This window comes from Amia ocellicauda, assembly GCF_036373705.1.
Source record: "Amia ocellicauda isolate fAmiCal2 chromosome 11 unlocalized genomic scaffold, fAmiCal2.hap1 SUPER_11_unloc_4, whole genome shotgun sequence".
Classification (NCBI taxonomy): domain Eukaryota; kingdom Metazoa; phylum Chordata; class Actinopteri; order Amiiformes; family Amiidae; genus Amia; species Amia ocellicauda.
In genome coordinates, this window is record NW_027102662.1 from 110,766 (window position 1) to 118,542 (window position 7,777).

General features: G+C 44.0%; 2 non-coding genes across 2 annotated transcripts; both read left to right on the forward strand.

The window, feature by feature from the left end:
* Positions 1–912: 912 nt before the first annotated feature.
* On the forward strand, positions 913–985 carry trnav-cac (transfer RNA valine (anticodon CAC)). The gene has a single exon. It is a non-coding gene; the product is annotated as a tRNA-Val (tRNA).
* A 541-nt stretch (positions 986–1,526) lies between these two features.
* trnav-aac (transfer RNA valine (anticodon AAC)) lies at positions 1,527–1,599 on the forward strand. The gene has a single exon. It is a non-coding gene; the product is annotated as a tRNA-Val (tRNA).
* The last annotated feature ends 6,178 nt before the right edge of the window (positions 1,600–7,777 follow it).

Below are 7,777 nucleotides of genomic sequence, written 5' to 3' on the forward strand. Positions count from 1 at the left end.
ATTGCCTAAAAGCAGCGCGGGTTCTTAAATAGAGAGGAGAGTTTCGGGGCATTGCCTTCAGAGGGGTGGGGGTATTTATGGGTGGCCTTGTTGTTCAGGGTTTTATGGGTGTACACTTTCTGACGGATATGACGTAGGAATAATTAAGGAAATAACTCTACCTAAAATCACGCCCCCCAATTACGACGTAGGAATATTAATAAGCTTAGGGCATACATCATAACAAAATAGGCCGCGCCCAAAAAACCCTACTATCTACTCTTATGTAGTTGAAGGCGCAGTATAGCTCTGATAGTCTGGTGGTGACGGAAGACCACCAGCCGTTTGAACAAGCCATTCAGCATCACCTTGTTGGGCTAAGTGCAGGCACTGTCAGAGCGCAGGGCGACCTGCCTTTGAAAGAGTTTCCTAAGTGTCCCGAAATCGGTGCACTCAGAGCGTCCGTCCGTCGACAGGTTGAAATTGTAAACGCGGGTGTAGCCACTTTTAATTAAAATCTGATGATGATGATGATGATGATGCTGTTCTTGCTGTTGTTCTTGTTGTTCTTGTTGTCGTCGTGGTCGCTGTCATTATTATTGTTAAAGTAAAGCAGTAGATAGATTTGTTGCTACCGTAAGGTGTAGAAGGCACAATAGCTCTGTGATTGTCTGATGGTGGCACAAGACGAGCAGCAGCTGTTTGAACAAGCCATTGAGCATCACCTTGTTGGGGTAAGTGTAAGTCTTGTCATAGCTCAGGGCGTTCTTCCTTTGAAAGAGTTTCCAAAGTGTCCTGATGTGCCTTTGAGCAATGCAAAATAGGTCAGTGAAAATAGAAACCATTATCTCACAGGCTGGCCCACGGGAAACGCCTGTGCGCGTTTTACCAGCCTGCTTCGATGGAAGCCATTCGAAACGCTAGGACGGGTTGGTTTCCGTAGTGTAGTGGCTATCACGTTCGCCTCACACGCGAAAGGTCCCCGGTTCGAAACCGGGCGGAAACAACCCGCGGTGCACGCGTGCCAGTACCGTGTTACCCGTCCTCATCTCCCTGCCCCAAGGCCGGCCGTCGTTTTCTCTTCCTCGGAGTGGCAAGAAATCCTGACCTTGAGAACAATCGATCGCAGAAGGGTAGCTTTGCGAGGCGCTGGAACTGACACTTTTAAAATCGATACATGTTGTTACTGTTACAATACGACCGTAGCAGGATCGGCGACATTGCTGTTACTCTTATGTAGTTGAAGGCGCAGTATAGCTCTGATAGTCTGGTGGTGACGGAAGACCACCAGCCGTTTGAACAAGCCATTCAGCATCACCTTGTTGGGCTAAGTGCAGGCACTGTCAGAGCGCAGGGCGTCCTGCCTTTGAAAGAGTTTCCGAAGTGTCCTGATGTGCCCTTTAGCAATGCCAAACAGGTCTGTGAAAATGGCATCCTTTCGCGGCACTTCAGACGCCATCTCACAGTCTAGCCGACCTGAAATTCCTGAGCCCGTTTTACCAGCAGGCTTCAACGATAACCGTTTGAAGCAAGACGCCGCGTTGTCAGTTTCCGTAGTGTAGCGGTTATCACGTTCGCCTAACGCGCGAAAGGTCCCCGGTTCGAAACCGGGCGGAAACAGCCTGCTGTGGGCCGGCCCTTTTCGTCCTGCTTGCCCTCGTGGTTCCCCGGAGGCGGTGGGTGGCTTTTCTTCATTGGAGTGCCCGAAATCGGTGCACTCAGAGCGTCCGTCTGTAGACAGGTTGAAATTGTAAACGCTGGTGTAGCCACTTTTAATTAAAATCTGATGATGTTGTTGTTGTTGTTCTTGTTGTTGTTCTTGTTGTCATCGTGGTCGCCGTCATTATTATTGTTAAAGTAAAGCAGTAGTTAGATTTGTTGCTACCGTAAGGTGTAGAAGACAACAGTAGGTATGGCGTGTGGTATCAAAACATTCAGAATACTTTTAACCTATATAATTTATAAGCTTTGTAAAATAAACCCAAATATCTCTTTTGCGGGGATAAACGCTGTTCTGAGTAGTTTGTGACTTGTTTAATACCAAACAAAGCATCGCTATTAAAAAAAAAAAAAAAATCACTGTAAAAGCGCTAGTTATTTTTGATCTTTATGCTTATTTTCTAGGCTCAGGTTGTTTTTTAGCGCTTATAAAGGCCTGAAATATTCTTAGTGGTTGTTGACTATAGGTCTTGATGCTTAAAAATGTTTTTTTGAGAGACCAAAAGGTTCTAATAAAAGTTTAGAGTAGAGAGGAGAGAGATCGTCTCCATCTTGGTTTCTATTTGAAATTTGATGCAGTGTCATTTTATTGGTTGGTTTTGATATGTTAATTGGTAACAGGGCGGCACAAAGGCCAGACCAGAACAATGCCTTACAAGCAGATCCGGCATGTGGCCATCAGTATAAGTATGAAGGTCTGGTCTTCAGCTCGACAGACTCATACTGACCTTTCGATTTAAGACTAAAGATCAACAATGTCCGGAAACAACATCAGCGACTTCGATTTAAACGAGTTTTTAGGCAAGTCTTCAGATTATTTTCATTGACTCAGAGCGTGTTGTGTGCATGTATTGTAAATAAGGCTATAACATCTGTTTTAAGTTCTGTAAAATTATTTTTCAGCCAGTCAACAGCAGTTATTTCCCAACGCTGAGGAGATAATCTGGAACAACGACGGTAAGATTTTTGTGTTTGCGCTCATGGGTTCTTATGTATGGGTGTGTGTGGTTTTGAAGAGGCTCATTAGAGTTATGAAAACGTTTTAATATATATTAATGCCGGTCTCTTTAATTACACAGATACTATCGAAAGGCCTGTGATTAATGTCTCCGAGGATCGACCAAGAGAAGTGGTTGTCCCTAGACAGGCTGTCTGCCGACCGGGTAAGAACTAAACCCCTGTTTGTTTGTATAACGTTTCTGTAAGATGTTTGAGTCCAGTTTTGTTAATTTTAAAAAATTATCCTGTCTAACAGTATTAAGAAACGTGGTTCGAGACAACGAAAGGCCTTCCACATCGAGGGCTTGTTTCGTTTTACCTACTAGAACAGTAACCTTTCAAGAATCTGAAAGGCCGTCAGCCCCGGTATCTGATAGCTGTGAGTATATATCTGCAGCCTGTAAGAGGTTAAAGCTTTTTATAAAGCGGTGTGATTAAAGGTTAAACATGTCTCTTACCTTCACAGCGGTGCAAAAAGCTAAACCAGCCAAAAAAAATAAGAAACGATTATTCTGTGGAGGTAAGTAAGATCTTTCAAACTTTAATGTTTTTAAAAGGGCTTTGTTTGCCCGTTGAGGGCTAATATTTAAGCGATTTAAGCGTTTCCTGTAGGGCGGGGGGTTCTGGGAAAGATCTTTAGAAGTCCGGACAGGTCTAGGCTTGTTTCTGGGGAACGTGTTTAGAAATGACCGATTGCCGTACCGTCTGGTTAGGAAGTAAAGCCGTCCGAAAGGGTTTAGTAAGTTGTTTGACTTATCTCCCGCTATTATACTTCTGTTTTAAAGTGGTTGTAGGAAAAGGCTTGAAGGTGTTCATTGTATTTAATATTTAAACAGATCGTGAAAACGTTTGTGAAACAGGAAGTCCCGGGATCAGGAATCGTTTACACTTGGAAGGTTCGTTTAAAAATGAAATGTTGTTGTGTGTGTGTGTGTTTTATTAACAATATTACAGTTTTTAAAGAAACATTTAAGAAACAGTTTATTTACAGTTTATTTACAGCGGCTTCTCTGTTTTACATTTATTATCAAGTCCTAATAAATATATTGTCTGTAAATAATATTGCGTTGTATTGAATGTCTAAGGCTATTTTCAAAGGTCTAAAAAAGCTAAAGGTTTTGAATGTCCTGGACATGTTGTTTTAAGTTTGATTTCTGTCGCCGTTTAAAGATGTAAATGTAATGTATATTTTTATTCTTCCCAAGACTCTTGGGATAGTCATTCTGTGGATGAGCTATTGAGAACAATTACCCCGTCTAAGTGGGATCAAACATCTTCCCCGGTGAGATCACCAAGAGGATCCCCCACGGTGGTCATGGAGACCCCCCAACATCTACTCAGGCCACAGCCTTCTGGGGGTAATTCAACACCCCAGATTCAGCCCGCCGCATTGTCGGGCGGAACAAATAGAGGCATCCAACAACCTCATGGGTCGCCGTCAGTCAGGGCTGACACATCACCCAACGACGGCCTGGTTTCAACATCGTTCCCCCAGACCCATTTCTTGGCTACAGAAACGCGGAACAGTACCCCGCGCTTGGCCAGGGTGTCACCGCAAGGGCCTTCTTGGTCTCCGTCCATGAGTATACGCTCGCTCCCTGCCTCCTTCGACCGAGATTTACCGGAGCGACCATCCTTTGAAGCTGAGCCAGGCCACCAGCCCCCGGAGCTACTTCCTGAAGGTCAGCATGAGTTGCTACATACTTTGTTACAAAATCAAAGACTTGTGTTAGTGGGGCAAAACCTGGTGATAGAGAGCCAAAACACCCTTATTAATACCCTTACTAACGAATTGTACAGTATTTAATGTTATAATAGACACAAAACGCCTTACTATTGTGGGTTGTTGGAAAAATAAAAAATAAATTAAAAAATGTCCTGACTTGGTAAAAGAACTCACAAACTAAAGGATTATGAACAAGCTAGGGCCCCAAAAAGACCTTCCCGAGAGAACATCCCCGGCCCTGTTGTGAACTCCTCTGATGTCCCAATGAACCTGGAACTATTACAAATGATAAATGATGTAAATAACCCCCAAATACCACCGATAGAATGTGAATTAACAGACTTACCGGTGAACCCCGACCTGTTACAGATGGTCAATGATCTAAATAACCACCTCCCACCGGTAGCGCTTATAGAGGCTCACCCCCTAGTTCACCCCGATTTGTTTGAAATGGTGGAGGCTTTGGAGGAGCTGCCCCGACCAAATTCTGCCCCTATTATAAATGATTTGAGACAATTAGAACACAGGATGGCGGCAGAAGCAGCCATCACTATAGAGGAGGGTCTTGACATTAACCGGTTGGATATCTTTGAAGGACTTTTACAGGCTTTAAATGAGCCTCCTCAAAAAGGGGGTTTTGTAGATGTCAGCAGTGGGGGTGTTCGGAATGTGGAGGGTTCTGAGACTGATAAGGCTGTGGAGGACATGCTCTGTGAGAATGTAGGGGGTGAAGGCTTTGTTCAAAATGATGATGTGTCCAAGAGTACCAGTGATCCCGTGATTATAGATAGACCGGCCTATAACAATTTTTAAATGATTCAGCGTTTTAATTTTGCAGAACTTTTAAATTGTGACAATTATGCAGAAATATTTGTCAACATACACGAGGCCTTGCAAAAAATGCTTGAACAGGTTGCTGAAAGGGTCAGACCTCGAGATGTTGTACAGTTAGAACTCAGAGGGGATGATTTGTTTAGCAACCTATCTGTAATGCTGAGTGGAGATAATTTAGATGTCTGGCTAAAATCGAAGCGTTATTGCAAAGTAACGCAGCCATCTTAGCTGATGAAAGTCTGTCTCTGGTAATGAATGTGGTTCGTAACCCTGAGGGTGGGGCGCTTAGAAGACTGTCGAAATGCTTGAAGAACGTCATAATTAGGACCAAGCTCAGGCAATTAGTGGTGAGTTCCAGTGGGGACAATAAGCTCTGTTTTGCTTACAGTTTAATAAAACTACTCACCCCCGACATGCCTGAACCCCAAGCTCTGCAAGAGGCTTTAATGCTTCATCAGAGGGCCGGCTTAAACTCTCAACAGATGGTTGCCTTTTCAGACATCACCAAGTTTGAGGAGTTGTTGTCTTTAAAAATTGTTGTGTGGTACCGTTGTGAGGTAAAGGAAGTATTTGTGAAATTTCAGACACATCCTGAAACCTATACACAGACACTGTTTCTCTTCCTAAGTGATAGTCATTACTTTGGAATAAAGAGTTTGACGGCTTTTTTGGGTTGTTCGTATGTTTGTCATTGGTGTTATAAGGCCTTCAATGATAAGCTTAAGCACCGCTGTGACGGTTACTGTAACGTCTGTTTCAATCCGCAATGTCATAAGGGTTTGGCCCCTACCATCCGATGTAAAGATTGCTTAAGGATTTGTCTCTCAGCGTTCTGTTTTTCCGAGCATAAGGTACAGAGGGCCGCTGCTGAGGGGGTTTAAAAACGGAGTTATTGTGATCAAACTAAATATTGCCCGCAGTGTTGCCTCCAGTACCGTTTTCATGAGGTTAAACCACACAAATATCTGGAGCCGAGATGCAGGATCTGTAGTGCTGATTTAACCCCGGGGTCCGAACACCAGTGCTTTATTCAGCCGGTTAAAAAGGAGCCGCCGCACAACCGGTATGTCTTTTTTGATTTTGAATGCCGGCAAGAAAACGGGGTCCACGTTGCTAATTATATACACTGCATTGACATGTTGGATCGTGAGTGGTCAGCTAGCGGTGAGAGTTGTGTCAGGGATTTCTTTACGCGGTATCGCGGTCCAAAATACCTCAATTACACATTTGTTGCCCACAATGCTAAGGGTTATGATTCTTACATTTTGATGAAGTATCTGGTGGAAAATGGGGTGACCCCAAAAATAATAGCTCAGGGTAGCAAGATCATGTGTTTCACCGACGAAGCTTTCAACTAACGTTACATAGACTCGTTAAATTTCCTCCCCATGAAATTGAGCGCTTTGCCTAAGGCTCTGGGTTTTGAGGCTCAGAAGAAAGGTTGGTTCTGCCATTTTTTTAATACTAAGGACACTCAAAATTATCGAGGGTCCTACCCGCCCGCCTCTTATTATGGGGTTGATACTATGATGTCTCATGAGAGGGAGGAATTCTTTAAATGGTACAATACGGTTAAGGGAGGTGTTTTTGATTTCCGAGAAGAGATGGCCGCTTATTGTAAAAATGATGTGGTGATCCTTAAAGAAGCCTGTGTGCGTTTCCGCGCCGAGGTTATCAACACATCGGGTCTCGACCCTTTGCAAAGTGTGACCATAGCGTCTCTCTGCATGAAAATGTATCGGTCCAATTTCTTGCAGAAAAACACTATAGCGGTCACCACTTCTGACAACTATCGTGCTAGACAAAAGAACTTTTCGACTGTCTCCATACAGTGGCTGGAATACCTGAGTGCCCGGGATAACATCTTCATCAGACATGCTTTAAATCAAGGGGAAGTCAAAATGGGGCCTTACTACTTAGACGATTTTAGCGACGTGTCCGGGCGGCGTACCGCTTATGAGTTTGCAGGTTGTATTTACCATGGCTGTCCTCAGTGCTTCGACCCAAACACCTTTAACCCCGTAACACAAAAACTCTGCGGTGATATGTACTATGATTTCCAGGAACGAATTGAAACTTTAAAAAACACCTATGGTTTGAACGTGCTGGTGATTTGGAAACACGAGTGGACGACCCTGAAGCAACAGGATGCGGGGGTACAACGGTTTATGGAAACCTTGGACTTTCCTGAACGTCTAGAGCCCCGGGATGTGTTATTTGGGGGTCGTACCAACGCCCTCTGTTTACATTATGAGGTAAAGGAGGGTGAGAGAGTAGATTACTATGATTTCACCAGTCTGTACCCTTATGTCAACAAGACCAAAATGTACCCGGTGGGGCGTCCAACCATTGTTTATCGTGACTTTCTCGAAATCGGACATTACTTTGGTTTGATCAAAGTCACCATGTACCCTCCTCGCGAGCTGTTCTTACCCGTGTTGCCTTACAGGTGTTCGGGAAAATTGATGTTCCCTCTGTGTAGAACGTGTGTGGAAACTGAAAATCAAACTACCTCTTGTC